Genomic DNA, 19,153 nt, shown 5'->3' on the forward strand with positions numbered 1-19,153 from the left:
TCCATGGCTTCTGGTTGGGATATGCCCGTACGGTCACTGTGGGGATGATGTTGTCAATGCACTTATTAATGAAGCCGGTGACTGATGTGGTAAACTTCAATGCCATCGGATAAATCCCGGAACATATTCCAGTCTGTGCTAGCGAAAAAGAGCTGTAGCTTAGCATCCGCTTCATCGGACCACTTCCGTTTTGAGCGTGTCACTGGTACTTCCTGTTTGAGTTTTTGCTTGTAAGCAGAAATCAGGAGGATAAAGTTATGGTCAGATTGGCCAAATGGAGGACGAAGTAGAACTTTGTATGCGATTCTGTGTGTGGAGTAAAAGTGATTTAGAGTTTTGTCTCCTCTAGTTGCACAGGTGACATGCTGGTAGAAATTAGGAAAAACGGATTTCACTTTCCCTGCATTAAAATCACCGGCCACTAGGAGCGCCAACTCTGTATGAGCATTTTCTTGTTGCTTATGGCCCTATACAGCTCGTTGAGTGCGGCCTTACTGCCAGCATCGGTTTGTGGTGGTAAATGAAAACTCTCACGGAAAATAGTATGGTCTACAGCAGGGGTATTCAAGTTACCCTACGAGGTCCGGAGCCTGCTGGTTTTCTGTCCTACCTAATAATGAACTGCACACACCTGGTGTCCCAGGTCTAATTCAGTCCCTGATTAGAGGGGAACGATGAAAAAATGCAGTGGAACTGGCTTCGAGGTCCAGAGTCGAATTTGAGGGGTCTACAGCTTATCAGGAGGTATTCTAATTCAGGCGAGTAGAACCTTGAGACTTTCTTAATATTAGAATTTGTGCACCAGCTGTTGTTAACAAAGAGACATACACCTCCCCCTTGAGCTTACCCGAGGCTGCCATTCGACCCTGCCGATGCTAGAAAAACCAGCTTGATGTATATTATACATGTCCTTGTTCAGCCAAGACTCAGAGAAACATAGGATATTACAGTTCTTCAGGTCCTGTTGATAGGATAGTCTAGAATGGAGTTCGTCCAGTTTGTTCTCCAGTGATTGTACGTTCACCAATAGAACGGAGGGTAGAGGCAGATTATTTATTAGCCAAAGTAGTTTTGTCAGTGCGCCCGCACATCGACCTCTCTTACGCCGTCTCTTCCTTTTCCGAGTCTCAGGGATTAGGGCCTGGTCCAGGGTGAGCAGTATGTCCTCCACCGCCGACTTGTTGAAGTAGAAATCTTCCAAATCGAGGTTAGTGATCGCTGATGTCCAGTTACGATCAGCACAAAATAGCAAAATTGGTCAGGAGCCCGTAAAACGGCAGCTATCCATTGGAGCACCATTCTACCTCCAAAATGAATGGTGTATTAAACTAAGTACACAAAAAATATACAAACTTGCATTGCAAAGGGACTTTAGTGTGTCCTGTTAGTGGGGAGGTGAGAGGGGGGAGGGCTATGTGGCACCATTACACAGTAGTGCCTGTGATACAGAGGGGAAAATGTTATCGCAGAAAGTTCCAGGGTTATCCAACAGGGATCGTGACACAAACACATAAAACCTAATGTGACTGACTGGGCCACTAGGCTGAATTCAAGCCTATAAAGTGTAGCCCACCATACACTTGATCTTTCATGAAATCTATAGCTTATGATAAAACAGCTAAGTATGTCCAGGTAAGGGAGTCAGACCTACTGGATATTTATTCACACTCCACTAGCACAGCTCAGAGCATTAAGCATTAATTTCCTTAGTAGCTAGATCATTTGTTTATTCAGAAGCTTGCAGCAGGCACTAATACCCACTAACACATATTCAGTGTTATGCCACCTAAAATGAGGCCAGTTTGTTTGCTCTGACATTCAACTTCCTTGAGGTCATTCCTATTCTAAGGCTTCTTTATACCCTGGTGAGGTCTCATGAATAAAATCATACAGGACCTTTACGTTAGGAAAAAAGACCAGTTTCATTTAAAAAAATCGAATCTAAACAACAGTGTATAAGCAACAGAAAGAGGCCTTTCCCTGATAGAGTGATAGGAGATGCTCTGGGGTAAGGGAATAAGAGAGAAACCTGTTGAAGACATATTATAACTTCATGTAGGAGTATTTGCTTTAAAAACCTTGACTTCTACACAGAGAATTAAGTAAAAGCTGGCATCAGACAGTTTCAGTTCAGTCAGTCCTTTCCTGAACCCAGCTTTGTTATAGTGAGAGTCAGTGCTTAATAAGTACTGTTAATGTGAAGCCTTCATAGGAGCACCTGGCAGAACAGCAGGAAACCTCTCCTGGGTGTCTGCTCCACTAGCGGTAGGAGAGCTAACCTAACCTCCTGCACCCAACACTGGCCTTAACACCCTCTGCTACATTACCAACCACTGACTGACTGCTGCTGCTGTTATAATTAAGCCAAGGACAAGGAGCAGAAATTAGCACAGCTGGAGAGTTTGAGTCTAGTGGTACCATCAACAATTTTTTCCCCTCATCAATCTACACACAATACCCCATAATGACAAAGCGAAAACTGGTTTTTAGAATTTTTTAGAAATGTATTAAAAATTAAAAACAGACATACCTTATTCTACAATGTAGAAAATAGTAAAAATAAAGAAAAACCCTGGAATGAGTAGGTGTGTCCAAACTTTTGACTGGTACTGTATATATATATATATACACACAGTCATGGTCAAAAGTTTTGAGAATGACACAAGTATTGGTCTACACAAAGTTTGCTGCTTCAGTGTTATGAGATATTTTTGTCAGATGTCACTATGGTATACTGAAGTATAATTACAAGCATTCCATAAGTGTCAAAGGCTTTTATTGGCAATTACATTAAGTTTATGCAAAGAGTCAATTTTTGCAGTGTTGACCCTTCTTTTTCAAGACCTCTGCAATCCGCCCTGGCATGCTGTCAATTAATTTCTGGGCCACATCCTGACTGATGGCAGCCCATTCTTGCATAATCAATGCTTGGAGTTTGTCAGAATTTGTGGGTTTTTGTTTGTCCACCCGCCTCTTGAGGATTGACCACAAGTTCTCAATGGGATTAAGGTCTGGGGAGTTTCCTGGCCATGGAACCAAAATGTCGATGTTTTGTTCCCCGAGCCACTTAGTTATCACTTTTGCCTTATGGCAAGGTGCTCCATGATGCTGGAAAAGGCATTGGTCGTCACCAAACTGTTCTTGGATGGTTGGGAGAAGTTGCTCTCGGATAATGTGTTGGTACCATTCTTTATTCATGGCTGTGTTCTTAGGCAAAATTGTGAGTGAGCCCACTCCCTTGGCTGAGAAGCAACCCCACACATGAATGGTCTCAGGATGCTTTACTGTTGGCATGACACAGGACTGATGGTAGCGCTCACCTTGTCTTCTCCGGACAAGGTGTTTTCCGGATGCCCCAAACAATCGGAAAGGGGATTCATCAGAGAAAATAACTTTACCCCAGTCCTCAGCAGTCCAATCCCTGTACCTTTTGCAGAATATCAGTCTGTCTCTGATGTTTTTCCTGGAGAGAAGTGGCTTCTTTGCTGTCCTTCTTGACACCAGGCCATCCTCCAAAGGTCTTCGCCTCACTGTGCGTGCAGATGCACTCGCTCCTGCTGCCTGCTGCCATTCCTGAGCAAGCTCTGCACTGGTGGTGTCCCGATCCCGTAGCTGAATCAACTTTAGGAGACGGTCCTGGCGCTTGCTGGACTTTCTTGGGCGCCCTGACGCCTTCTTCACAACAATTTATCCTCTCTCCTTGAAGTTCTTGATGATCCGATAAATGGTTGATTTAGGTGCAATCTTACTAGCAGCAATATCCTTGCCTGTGAAGCCCTTTTTGTGCAAAGCAATGATGACGGCACATGTTTCCTTGCAGGTAACCATGGTTAACAGAGGAAGAACAATGATTTCAAGCACCACCCTCATTTTAAAGCTTCCAGTCTGTTATTCTAACTCAATCAGCATGACAGAGTGATCTCCAGCCTTGTCCTCGTCAACACTCTCACCTGTGTTAACGAGAGAATCACTGACATGATGGCAGCTGGTCCTTTTGTGGCAGGGCTGAAATGCAGTGGAAATATTTTTGGGGGATTAAGTTCATTTTCATGGCAAAGAGGGACTTTGCAATTAATTGCAATTCATCTGATCACTCTTCATGACATTCTGGAGTATATGCAAATTGCCATCATCAAAACTGAGGCAGCAGACTTCGTGAAAATTTGTATTTGTGTCATTCTCAAAAATGTTGACCACGACTGTACAGTGGCGATTTTAGCATGTAAATCTTGGTGGTGCAAAACAAAAAAAAATGTGGGATGCATGCCAGCAAAGCCACTACACAACACAACACTAAACAATACATTAATTGCAAACAGTGCCCACAAACAGTTAGGGCCTACATAAAGCTGTTCCAACAGCAGAGTCCCAACAGCAGTCCCAACACCTTACCACTGCTACACCTGGCTGTCAGCGGAGCCTTGTCTGGCAGTGAAACAGTTCATTCAACCTCATTTACTGCCTTTAAAATAAACATAGCTGATATGGCTGACTTGCTTAAACAAATGTAGTTTCTACTGACAATGGAAATGTACAAACTATGGCATAAGGGGACGACAAGCGGATAAGAGGCAATCTGTAATTTCACTTAAGACATTAACGAGCGAGCTAGGACGGACGTAGTCAATATAACTATTTGTTCAGCACTTTTGAAATGTACAGCGACAGAATTCAGAACATGGGCCGTTCTTACAGTATTCTCCCTGTACACCAAGTCAGAACCGTAGGAAAAATAAAGGAGGCATATAAGCAGACAATGAAAGCTCTTACAATATTCGAAGATTACATTTCTCTAAAACATGTTATAGGCTACATGTGCACCACCAAGTCAGAACAGTAGGCGAAATTAAGAGGTGAAAATAGACCAAATTATTAGGGTAAGACACATGGGCTACTAACAGCTTACTACACAACATACACTTAGTATTACTTTCTTAGCTACAGTATACTTATCTCCCTGGCATATTACATCATTTATGCAGCAGCATACAATACATTTTTGGACTCACCTTGTTGTGCTGTGCTCACTTGAACAGGAAGGTGGCGCGGCGGTCCTTCGTGGGAAAATTCTGTCATCAAACTTTGTCATCAAAGTCTGGCATTCTCTGGATTTATGGTGCTTTCAAGACAACTGGGAACTCGAAAAAAACAAGGTCGAAACATGATATCAGTGATCTTCAGGTCGTAGCTCTAGAAAGAGGCCCGAGTTCCGGATTTACAATTCCGAGTTGGATGAAAGTTCAAAACGTATTTTCCCAGTCGTAGTTCGTTTTTCCTGAGATCCCAGTTGTCTTGAACTCACTAAAGTCTGATTTTGCAGTTCCGAGTTAAGTTGTTTTGAGCGCAGCACAAATCATGCTTCATTGATAGCATGGCCAATGTTGAATGTTTATAATTTTTTACTAGGAAAAGAGACCCTTAATCTTAGACTTGGGACCATACAGCCACTCCACTGAACAGCAGGCTAATGATTGCTTTGCAATGCTTGTAGTTAGACACTGATTCCTTCCAAACCACTCATTGTTGAATTTGCGATTTCCAACTTGTTGTGTAATGTTTATGTCCAATGGCCGATGAGCACTGATCTATAATGTATCTTCATATGACAAGGATTAAAAAGGATTTGCCAGTAGATTGTTGACTTGATTCATGATGATGACGACTGCTAGCTAAGATTTTGAAAGTATGATGTTGACATGATCAGTCCAATCAAAGCTACTGTAGATTTAACGTGGTTTGACATCATTTTATCTGTGGCCAATGACCTTGAGCCTTCTTTGATGGGCACTTCTAATGTAACTCTATGGCAGCACCCAAGGGGCTTGAATTTTCTAGCTCTACCCTTAGACTTGGTGGTTAGTAGTGTCCCAATGAGTGACAGAACACTGAGCCAATCACGGCGCAACACTACATATTTTCTGCTGGCTTGCCCCACCACCACAGAAAGCATTGAGCTAGGCTCAAACACCTGCATTTTGGAGCTGCCTTACTCAAGAAAACTAAAAAGAGACCATGTTTGAATGCGGCTTTATTAACTAAATTATATATTTTTTAAATTCATTGTTCGCAAAATGATGTGACACGTATTAATGACAAAATAACATGCAAAACAAGCAAAACCCCCCAAAATTAAAAAGATATATACAGTGACGGGTAGCCACTGTGTAATATATATATATATATATATATATATATATATATATATATATATATATATATGATGGGATGTATAAACATTATGGACAGTATATGGATAGAATATGTGGTATAACTGAAGAATACGTAGTATAGAATAGTATATGTACAGCAATAGTTAAATAGGATAGGACTTGACAAGAATACAGTATATACATATGAAGTGGGTAAAACAGTATGTAAACATTATTAAAGTGACCAGTGTTCCATGTCTATGTACATAGGCAGCAGCCTCTAAGGTGCAGGGTTGAGTAACCGGGTGGTGGCCGGCTAGTGACTAAAGTTCAGGGTAGGGTAAGGGGCGGAGGCCGGCTAGTGGTGACTATTTAAGTCTGATGAGTCTTTAGATAGAAGCTGTTTTTCAGTCTCTCGGTCCCAGCTTTAATGCACCTGTACTGACCTCGCCTTCTGGATGGTAGTGGGGTAAACAGGCCATGGCTCGGGTGGCTGAGGTCCTTGATGGCCTTCCTGTGATTCGTTGGGCAGACCGCACCACCCTGTGGTGATGAACACCAACAATCCTGATACCCAAGGCTGCCATGAAGCTGACTTATGTCAAATAATCAAATACTGAATCATGAGATAGTTGATTGTTGAATAAGGATTAGGCCTGTAGAAATTATGTAACATATTGTTATGTTACCACATTAGGCTATACTATGACATAAAAAAAGCAAGCAACCAGAAATATTATTTATTTATTTATCTAAAATATAAGGATAGCTCTGGATGAAATATACGAGAGGTTGTGTTTTCTCTAGCAGGAGGTAAGCTTGGCTTCTTATATGGTGTTGAGTAAAGCTTAAACCATGTATTTAGATTGTAGGTAGGTATTGTAGTTAGGTATTGTAGGTAGTTTACTTAGGTAGTTATTGTAGGTAATTATTGTAGGTAAGTATTATATTCGGCGGAGCCCGGCGAAGCACGAGGCTAGCTAACCCACTACCTGGACCAACAAAGCTAGCTAGCTAGCGGGTAGCTACTGGTAACTTTTAGCAACTGTGGATAGTTGTTTCCAATGTTATTTCACGCTTAAGAGTACCTGTAATTGAGCCAGCTAGCTACCTACCATTCAGCTGTTTTTCTAACCTCATTATCCGAGGCATTAACGTTAGGTAGTTGGTAGCTACTGTACTTAATTACAGCTACTGATTGCAGTCTGCCACCCAGACAGCTGGCGTAGGGTAAGTTTGGCTTTATACATAGCTTGGGCTTTGTCGAATAAGGCTTAAACTATGTATTTAGATTGTAGTTAGGTATTATAGGTAGGCATCGTGGGCTGTTGTGGGTAGTTATTGTAGGTTAGCATTGTATTCGGCGGTGCCGGGTGTAGCACGAAGCTAGCTAGTTAGCTAACTCACCTCCTGGACTAGCTGGCGAGTAGCTATTAGCAACGGTAGCAACTAAATACAATATCCTTTTAGCCAGCTACATTTGTTCGCAGCGCCGCCGTTATTCAAACAAAGTCAACACAGCAGCCATTGCTAGCTAGCCAACACGACCAGCTAGCTGTACTGTAGCAGCTAAATACAATATATTTGTGCTAGCTAGCCAACGTTTAATTATTGCTGCGTTATGAAAGGAACTAGACACGGACACGAATTATCTGTTTAGTGTGTTAACACACTATTGGTAGTTTGTTGTAACCAAGTATTGGTGCTAAACTGTGTGTTATTGGATGCTAGCATGCTAGTTAGCTATAGCGTCATAGTTAGCTAGCTGAATAAAGTAAGTTGAGTCTATTCCTTGAAACATTGAACCGCTGTAGTTCACAACAATTCTAATTTCTAAAGTGGAAGTTGGGAGAGTTTTATTCGGGTGGTTCAGTGAAACAATTATAGTTTCTGAGGTGAAGTTGGGAGAGTTATATTTGGGAGTTTTGGTTTTTACTCTCTCCTTTCCCAGATGTTTAGTTCATTTCATTCCGATCTCCTCTGCATTATTGTAGCCATTTGCTACAACCTGTCAACTATGCCTCTGCCTATCCCTGTTCTCTCCTCTCCGCACAGGCTACACAAACGCCTCACACCGCGTGGCTGCTGCCTCTCTAACCTGGTGGTCCCTGCACGCACCCCACACCTGGAGTTCCAGGTCTCAGGCAGCCTCTGGAACTGCCGTTCTGCTGCCAACAAGGCTGACTTCATCCCAGCCTATGCTACCCTCCAGTCCCTCGACTTCCTGGCGCTGACGGAAACATGGATTACCACTGAAAACACTGCTACTCCTACTGCTCTCTCCTCGTCTGACCATGTGTTCTCGCATACCCCGAGAGCATCTGGTCAGAGGGGGTGGTGGCACAGGAATCCTCATCTCTCCCAAGTGGACATTCTCAATTTTTCCCCTAACCCATCTGTCTATCTCCTCATTTGAATTCCATGCTGTCACAGTCACTAGCACATTTAAGCTTAATATCCTTGTCATCTATCGCCCTCCAGGTTCCCTTGGAGAGTTCATCAATGAGCTTGACGCCTTGATAAGTTCCTTTCCTGAGGATGGCTCACCCCTCACAGTTTTGGGGGATTTCAACCTCCCTACGTCTACATTTGACTCATTTCTCTCTGCCTCCTTCTTTCCACTCCTCTCCTCTTTTGACCTCACCCTCTCACCGTCCCCCCCTACTCACAAGGCAGGTAATACGCTTGACCTCATCTTTACTAGATGCTGCTCTTCTACTAATCTCACTGCAACTCCCCTCCATGTCTCCGACCACTACTTTGTATCCTTTTTCTCTCTCGCTCTCCTCCAACACTACTCACTCTGCCCCTACACAGATGGTAATGCGCCGCCGCAACCTTCGCTCTCTCTCTCCCACTACTCTCTCCTCTTCCATCCTATCATCTCTTCCCTCTGCTCAATCCTTCTCCCTCCAATCTCCTGATTCTGCCTCCTCAACCCTCCTCTCCTCCCTTTCTGCATCCTTTGACTCTCTGTGTCCCCTATCCTCCCGGCCGGCTCGGTCCTCCCCTCCAGCTCCGTGGCTTGATGACTCATTGCGAGCTCACAGAACAGAGCTCCGGGCAGCGGAGCGGAAATGGAAGAAAACTAAACTCCCTGCCGACCTGGCATCTTTTCACTCCCTCCTCTCTACATTTTCTTCATCTGTTTCTGCTGCTAAGGCCACTTTCTACCACTCTAAATTCCAAGCATCTGCCTCTAACCCTAGGAAGCTCTTTGCCACATTCTCCACCCTGCTGAATCCCCCCCCCCCCCCTCCTCTCTCTCTGTGGATGACTTCGTCAACCACTTTGAAAAGAAGGTTGACGACATCCGATCCTCGTTTGTTAAGTCTAATGACACTGCTGGTCCTGCTCACACTGCCCTACCCTATGCTTTGACTTCTTTCTCCCCTCTCTCTCCAGATAAAATCTTGCGACTTGTGACTGCAGGCCGCCCAACAACCTGCCCGCTTGACCCCATCCCCTCCTCTCTTCTCCAGACCATCTCCGGTGACCTTCTCCCCTACCTCACCTCGCTGATCAACTCATCCTTGACCGCTGGCTATGTCCCTTCCGTCTTCAAGAGAGCGAGAGTTGCACCCCTTCTCAAAAAACCAACACTCTGATGTCAACAACTACAGACCAGTATCCCTTCTTTCTTTTCTTTCCAAAACTATTGAGCGTGCCGTCTTTAGCCAACTCTCTTGCTATCTCTCTCAGAATGACCTTCTTGATCCAAACCAGTCAGGTCTCAGGACTGGTCATTCAACTGAGACTGCTCTTCTCTGTGTCACGGAGGCTCTCCGCACTGCTAAAGCTAACTCTCTCTCCTCTGCTCTTGTCCTTCTAGACCTGTCTGCTGCCTTTGATACTGTGAACCATCAGATCCTCCTCTCCACCCTCTCCGAGCTGGGCATCTCCGGCGCGGCTCACTCCTGGATCGCGTCCTACCTGACCGGTCGCTCCTACCAAGTGGCGTGGCGAGAAGCTGTCTCCGCACCACGTGCTCTCACCACTGGTGTCCCCCAGGGCTCAGTTCTAGGCCCTCTCCTATTCTCCCTATACACCAAGTCACTTGGCTCTGTCATATCCTCACATGGCCTCTCCTATCATTGCTACGCTGACGATACACAACTAATATTCTCCTTTCCCCCTTCTGATAACCAGGTGGCGAATCGCATCTCTGCATGTCTGGCAGACATATCAGTATGGATGACGGATCACCACCTCAAGCTGAACCTTGGCAAGACGGAGCTGCTCTTCCTCCCGGGGAAGGACTGCCCGTTCCATGATCTCGCCATCACAGTTGACAACTCCGTTGTGTCCTCCTCCCAGAGTGCGAAGAGCCTTGGCGTGACCCTGGACAACACCCTGTCGTTCTCCGCTAACATCAAGGCGGTGACCCGATCCTGCAGGTTCATGCTCTACAACATTCGGAGAGTACAACCCTGCCTTACACAGGAAGCGGCACAGGTCCTAATCCAGGCACTTGTCATCTCCCGTCTGGATTACTGCAACTCGCTGTTGGCTGGGCTCCCTGCCTGTGCCATTAAACCCCTACAACTCATCCAGAATGCCGCAGCCCGTCTGGTGTTCAACCTTCCCAAGTTCTCTCACGTCACCCCACTCCTCCGCACACTCCACTGGCTTCCAGTTGAAGCTCGCATCTGTTACAAGACCATGGTGCTTGCCTATGGAGCTGTGAGGGGATCGGCACCTCTGTACCTTCAGGCTCTGATCAGTCCCTACATCCAAACGAGGGCATTGCGTTCATCCACCTCTGGCCTGCTGGCTCCCTTCCTCTGCGGAAGCATAGTTCCCGCTCAGCCCAGTCAAAACTGTTCGCTGCTCTGGCACCCCAATGGTGGAACAAGCTCCCTCACGACGCCAGGACAGCGGAGTTACTCACCACCTTCCGGAGAGATTTGAAACCCCACCTCTTTAAGGAATACCTGGGATAGGATAAAGTAATCCTTCTACCCCCCCAAAAAAAAAAAAAGATATTGTAAAGTGGTTATCCCACTGGCTATAGGGTGAATGCACCTATTTGTAAGTCGCTCTGGATAAGAGCGTCTGCTAAATGACGTAAATGTAAATGTAATATGAATGTTCACAGGCCTTATGAGGTTATTTACTCCCGGGTCTTAGTCCTGGATCTTTCAGTGTCTTTCTTCCTTTTCAAGGTTTACCATTTCCATTTGTATCCGAGTTGACGCTAGTGGGTGGAAGGGATGGCTGGGACCCTGAGGGCCTGTGGCCTTTGTCCTCAGAGCTCCTCCTTGTCCTCTCTAGGGCTCCTAGACCTCCTTGGGCATAGGCCAAATGGATAATCTCCTTGACAGTCTGTGGAATCACACGGAGATGAGGAAAATAATCAATGAGAATAAAATGCATATTTTAACACTTCTGATGCACAAATACATTTAAAAAAGTAGCAGATGAATGATGATACAATAACAAAACATTTTAAAAAATCCTATACTGTATTGATATACTGACCACATCTGTCGAAGCTGTGTCCTGAAGGAAAATCGAGCGATGGTGCCCACATCACTTAACTCATCTCTATCTAGGAGCTTAGAGGACATGGGAAATGAGTTTCAAATGCAGGGCTGAATTTTTATTGGTTCATGCTGAATGTTTTGGCTAGCTTTGAGAGGTGTAGAGTCAGACACTTACTTGGTTGCGAAGGGTTTTGACAGCTGAGGTTGGAGCTGCTACAGAACTTGAAGGAATTGTTTGACACCAATGACAGATGGCACTTGGACTTGGAGGCCAGTGGAACACCACCATGGCCACGCCACATCCCGTCCACACAGTCCAGGCAGCGCCAAACAGCAGGACCTGCAATACACACACATCTTCCTCAACGTTCTTTGAAATCTTTCTCTCTATCGGTATCACACCTACAGTTGAAGTCGGAAGTTTACATACACCTTAGCCAAATACATTTAAACTCCGTTTTTCACAATTCCTGACATTTAATCCTAGTAAAAATGCCCTGTCTAAGGACAGTTAGGATCACCACTTTATTTTAAGAATGTGAAATGTCAGAATAATATTAGAGAGAATGATTTATTTCAGCTTTTATTTATTTCATCACATTCCCAGTGGGTCAGAATTTTACATACACTCAATTAGTATTTGGTAGCATTGCCTTTCAATTGTTTAACTTGGGTCAAACATTTCGGGTAGCCTTCCACAAGCTTCCCACAATAAGTTGAGTGAATTTTGGCCCATTCCTCCTGCCAGAGCTGGTGTAACTGAGTCAGGTTTGTAGGCCTCCTTGCTCGCACACGCTTTTTCAGTTCTGCCCACAAATGTTCTATAGGATTGAGGTCAGGGCTTGTGATGGCCACTCCAATACCTTGACTTTGTTGTCCTTAAGCCATTTTGCCACAACTTTGGAAGTATGCTTGGGGTCATTGTCCATTTGGAAGACCCATTTGCGACCAAGCTTTAACTTCCTGACTGATGTCTTGAGATGTTGCTTCAATATATCCACATAATTTTCCTTCCTCATGATGCCATCTATTTTGTGAATTGCACCAGTCCCTCCTGCAGCAAAGCACCCCCACACCATGATGCTGCCACCCCGTGCTTCACGGTTGGGATGGTGTTCTTCGGCTAGCAAGCACCCCCTTTTTCCTCCAAACATAACGATGGTCATTATGGCCAAACAGTTCTATTTTTGTTTCATCAGACCAGAGGACATTTCTCAAAAAAGTACGATCTTTGTCCCCATGTGCTGTTGCAAACTGTAGTCTGGCTTTTTTATGGCGGTTTTGGAGCAGTGGCTACTTCCTTGCTGAGCGGCCTTTCAGGTTATGTCGATATAGGACTAGTTTTACTGTGGATATAGATACTTTTGTACCTGTTTCCTCCAGCATCTTCACAAGGTCCTTTGCTGTTGTTCTGGAATTGATTTGCACTTTTCGCACCAAAGTACATTCATCTCTAGGAGACAGAACGTGTCTCCTTCCTGAGTGGTATGACAGCTGCGTGGTCCCATGGTGTTTATACTTGCGAACTATTGTTTGTACAGATGAACGTGGTACCTTCAGGCGTTTGGAAATTGCTCCCAATTGGAGGTCTACAATTTTTTTCCTAAGGTCTTAGCTGACTTCTTTTGATTTTCCCATGATGTCAAGCAAAGAGGCACTGAGTTTGAAGGTAGGCCTTGAAATACATCCACAGGTACACCTCCAATTGACTCAAATTATGTCAATTAGCCTATCAGAAGCTTCTAAAGCCATGACATCATTTTCTGGAAATTTTCCAAGCTGTTTAAAGGCACAGTCAACTTAGTGTATGTAAACTTCTGACCCACTGGAATTGTGATACAGTTAATTTATAAGTGAAATAATCTGTCTGTAAACAATTGTTGGAAAAATTACTTGCGTCATGCACAAAGTAGATGTCCTAACCGACTTGCCAAAACTATAGTTTGTTAACAAGAAATGTGTGGAGTGGTTGAAAAACAAGTTTTAAATGACTCCAACCTAAGTTTATGTAAACTTCTGACTTCAACTGTATATATACACGTTTGTTACAAATGAGATGTTCTTTAATCAACTTAATCCATTCATTGTCAGATCTACAAGTCTGTAAGCCTCTCTGTGACAGCATGGCAAAGCCTCCTGGCCTGCATGCATATGTAGCCTAGAGATCCAGTGTTACCTATGGACAGAGGGCTCCTGGGGTGGTGATGGAGCATGGCCTTAGGGATGGGGTAGAAGCTAAAGCCATCCCACTGCTGGGCTGGCCGGCTAACAGTTATGTCCTCTGGGGGCGATGGCTTCTCTCTGTCACAGTTGGGTGGAAGGTTGTGCTTTCTCCACAGATACAGTGCATTCGGAAAGTATTCAGACCCCTTGACTTTTTCCACATTTTGTTACGTTACAGCCTTATTCTAAAATTGATTAAATTGTTTTTTCCCCCTCATCAATCTACACACAATACTCCATAATGACAAAGCAAAAACAGGTTTTTATAAATATTTGCTAATTTATAACAAATACAAAACTAAAATATCACATTTACATAAGTATTCAGACCCTTTACTCAGTACTTTGTTAAAGCACCTTTGGCAGCGATTACAGCATTGACTCTCCTTGGGTATGACGCTACAAGCGTCGCACATCTGTATTTGGGGAGTTTCTCCCATTCTTCTCTGCAGATCCTCTCAAGCTATGTCAGGTTAGCTATTTTCAGGTCTCTCCAGAGATGTTCGATCAGGTTCAAGTCCAGGCTCTGGCTGGGCCACTCAAGGACATTCAGAGACTTGTCCTGAAGCCACTCCTGCGTTGTCTTGGCTGTGTGCTTAGGGTCGTTGTCCTGTTGGAAGGTGAACCTTAGCCCCAGTCAGGTCCTGAGTGCTCTGGAGTAGGTTTTCATCAAGGATCTCTCTGTACTTTGCTCCATTCATCTTTCCCTCGATCCTGACTAGTCTCCCAGTCCCTGCGCTGAAAAACATCCCCACAGCATGATGCTGCCACAACCATGCTTCACTGTAGGGATGGTGCCAGGTTTCCTCCAGACGTGACACTTGGCATTCAGGCCAAAGAGTTCATGTTTCTCATGGTCTAAGAGTCTTTAGGTGCCTTTTGGCAAACTCAAGCGGGCTGTCATGTGCCTTTTACTGAGGAGTGGCTTCCGTCTGGCCACTCTACTATAAAGGCCTGATTGGTGAAGTGCTGCAGAGATGGTTGTCCTTCTGGAAGGTTCTCCCATCTCCACAGAGGAACTCTAAAGCTCTGTCAGAGTGACCATCGGGTTCTTGGTCACCTCCCTGACTAAGGCCCTTCTCCACCGATTGCTCAGTTTGGCCGGGAGGCCAGCTCTAGGAAGAGTCTTGGTGGTTCCAAACTTCTTCCATTTAAGAATGATGGACGCGACTGTTCTTGGGGACCTTCAATGCTGCAGAAATGTTTTGGTACCCTTCCCCAGATCTGTGCCTCGACACAATCCTGTCTCGGAGCTCTACGGACAATTCCTTCAACCTCATGGCTTGATTTTTGCTCTGACATGCACTGTCAACTGTGGGACCTTATATAAACAGTTCTGTGCCTTTCCAAATCATGTTCAATCAATTGAATTTACCACAGGTGGACGCCAATGAAGTTGTAGAAACATCTCAAGGATGATCAATGGAAACAGGATACACCTGAGCTCAATTTCGAATCTCATAGCAAAGGGTCTGAATACTTATGTAAATAAGGTATTTATGTTTTTTATTTTTAATACATTTGCAAAAATGTCAAAAACCTGGTTTCACTTTGTCATTATAGGGTATTCTGTGTAGATTGCTGAGGATTTTTAATTTTTTAAGGCTGTAACATAACAAAATGTGGAAAAAGTAAAGGGATCTGAATACTTTCTGAATGCACTGTAGGTCTGTCTTCTCAAACTATCCCAGTCAATGCCATCCCCTCCAGTCTAGAGTAAGAGCCATGAAGAGAGAAGAAGAAAAAAAAACATATATTATTCTCAAACAAAACAACATGGGTTGCCAGATTTGCCTTATTCAAGTGCAACGCTACAATATTAGTTTATTTTCATTGACTAAACTAAATCCTATGAAATAGCAGTTCCTCTCCTCATTACACACACCAACAGGACATTATGATGGACAAGTGTTGTCTACAACAAGTAGCATACATCCCAGACAGTATATTTGGAAATCATTCAGTTAAGTTTGTTTATGAACAGCTGAGGAGGAATTTCTTACATTCTTCCTGGACTAAAGCACGGACAATCAAGGAAGTACGTGACCACTGACCACTCTCTACATGAGATGTTGAAAACAGAAAATAAACACTGAGTTATAAAACTAGGCAGAAAAGCTCACTGTAATAAGAGCTATCAGGGCCTGCATCTCCAGAACCAATGCCCAGTCTCACTCTCCCGTGACTCTCCCTCATTGCTAGACATGTGGAGCCAAAGCAGGGTTTTTCCCCTCTCTCAACCACTCAGCAAGCCTGACGAATAATGACTGAGAGGCAGCAGGTTTCACGCCTGTTAGTTACATGTACTCTATGCATTCCATTTCACTCAAAGAGCACTGGAGACACCCCTTTTAATGACCAGTCAGATCATAGGTCAGCCATACTTAAGAGTTACAAAATAATGCCATGGGGCAGTAGTATGACAGTATGAGTGACCTTGCTGTCCAATTTGTATGTTGAGCGATCCTGCTGGGTGTCGCCTCAGCACCCTCTCCCTGACACTGTGGAACACCAGAGGCTTGTTCCTGAGGAGGAAAGCACTGGGGACCCTGGGTGCTGAGGGGGGAGTGGGTGTTTTTGAGCCTTGGTCTGGGACTCTGGGCTAGCCTCCAATGACAGAATCTCCTGGTTCTGGGCCTGGGGGCTTCCAGCATCCTCCTCCTCCCTCTTAGGGTCAGTGTCAGGCTTGGCCAGGACAAGGTCTTTTGGATGGACAGCTTGCTGTGCCACTAGGGAGCCCAACCCATGCTCACTTCTCAGCTGTGACATCAATGGTGTCTACTGGAACTGCACCCTCTTCCACACATTCTTGGACTTCTTTCTGTTCTATAACATTCAATATAGATGAGTAAATGTAACTGGTAAACGATATAGGCGTTTTCATTTTCACTAATGTAATACAAAGATAAATAGCCTGCCACATTCAATTTACGAAAGCAGTGAAAATATGGTACTCACCATTTTGGAGGTTTTTGAGGACAGAAGGCAAATTAGCTCTTTCACAGCTACATGGGGAGATGCCTGTGTTCAAAAAAGGCCATTTGACACCAAAATCTGCATATCTGCCAAGTTTAATGTGGTATGCAAACAATGCAAACTTCTAAGGGCTATAACATCAAAAGTACAACATAAAGTGACTGATATGATGAAAGTTAAAGATACAATCTACATCAAATACAATACATCATATGACCTGTTTTGGGTGTGGCACTGAGGGATGTGTTGGGGATTGGGTATCCACAACACTAGGGAGCCAGAGCCCCATGATGCACTGCAGCAGCTGACCAACTGATTGATCTGGGCTGTGCGGAGCTGCAATAACATCCACAACAGCCTTGCGTCTGACTTTAGGCTTACTATCTGCAAGTGTAACTGTGACCAACCTTTACTCCCTTGTGTTGCTTGTCACTAGGACTATGGTCGACAGAGTTGAACCCTGGAAAGTGAAGATCTACACTGCAAAGAATGAGAGTGTTGGAGTTGCTGCAATGTAGACCCCTATGCAAATCTATTGTTCTAACTTTTAAACATCTTCAACTAAAATGTATGACTCAAAGTAATTTTATGGTGCTTTCTGTTGCAGTATACTGGATGGCCAATGGCAATATACTTACTATATTGAATTGTATTACGCTAGAACCCTGTTCTGTTCTCTCTCACCTCTCCAACCTTGTGTTGTGCTCCCTCTGGTGGGCTTGTGACTGGCTGGAGGGAATAGTTAGAGAGGCATCTGTGGCAAAATTCTCATCTTGTTGAGCAACTTAACTTTAGGGGTCTTTCAGCCTTCAGTCCACTCTGATACATTAACCACACTAAGGGTTGGAAACCTTTCCACTGATAGAACAGAAAGAACAGCACTCTCAATCAACTTTGACATAATGGTCCATATATGAACCAGCAGCTGCTCAATGCATTTTGTGGTACTGCTCTGTGTGTGTGTGTGTGTGTGTGTGTGTGTGTTTGAGATAGAGAGAAATTGAATACATGACTGCCTACCCTCTACAGAGGGGAGTCTTCCCGTATCTGATGTTCTGGACTTTATGTGGAGTGGGATGCCTTTGGCAATGCGCTGCTCCAACTCCCAGAAGCAAGGATGAGGACACATGGCCCAGAAACAGTGGGCCTCATCCAGAACCTCACTGGCAAGGCTGCCCATGGACTACACTTGAGAGACTGAGTGAGTGCAATCATTTAGTCCTGTACATGTGCTACACACTAGCTATTTCCAATGTCCATGCTAGCATACCACTTTAGCATTCCCAATACATTGGTTCAATCTAAGTAGTGTGATATTACAGTGAGGGAAAAAAGTATTTGATCCCCTGCTGATTTTGTACGTTTGCCCACTGACAAAGACATGATCAGTCTATAATTTTAATGGTAGGTTTATTTGAATAGTGAGAGACAGAATAACAACAAAACAAATCCAGAAAAACCCATGTCAAAAATGTTATAAATTGATTTGCATTTTAATGAGGGAAATAAGTATTTGACCCCCTCTCAATCAGAAAGATTTCTGGCTCCCAGGTGTCTTTTATACAGGTAACGAGCTGAGATTAGGAGCACACTCTTAAAGGGAGTGCTCCTAATCTCAGCTTGTTACCTGTATAAAAGACACCTGGCCACAGAAGCAATCAATCAATCAGATTCCAAACTCTTCACCATGGCCAAGACCAAAGAGCTCTCCAAGGATGTCAGGGACAAGATTGTAGACCTACACAAGGCTGGAATGGGCTACAAGACCATCGCCAAGCAGCTTGGTGAGAAGGTGACAACAGTTGGTGCGATTATTCGCAAATGGAAGAAACACAAAAGAACTGTCAATCTCCCTCGGCCTGGGGCTCCATGCAAGATCTCACCTCGTGGTTGCAATGATCATGAGAACGGTGAGGAATCAGCCCAGAACTACACGGGAGGATATTGTCAATGATCTCAAGGCAGCTGGGACCATAGTCACCAAGAAAACAATTGGTAACACACTACACCGTGAAGGACTGAAATCCTGCAGCGCCCCCCCAAGGTCCCCCTGCTCAAGAAAGCACATATACATGCCCGTCTGAAGTTTGCCAATGAACATCTGAATGATTCAGAGGAGAACTGGGTGAAAGTGTTGTGGTCAGATGAGACCAAAATTGAGCTCTTTGGCATCAACTCAACTCGCCGTGTTTGGAGGAGGAATGCTGCCTATGACCCCAAGAACACCATCCCCACCGTCAAACATGGAGGTGGAAACATTATGCTTTGGGGGTGTTTTTCTGCTAAGGGGACAGGACAACTTCACTGAATCAAAGGGAC

This window comes from Coregonus clupeaformis, chromosome 18 (genome assembly GCF_020615455.1).
Source record: "Coregonus clupeaformis isolate EN_2021a chromosome 18, ASM2061545v1, whole genome shotgun sequence".
In the NCBI taxonomy this organism is placed as follows: domain Eukaryota; kingdom Metazoa; phylum Chordata; class Actinopteri; order Salmoniformes; family Salmonidae; genus Coregonus; species Coregonus clupeaformis.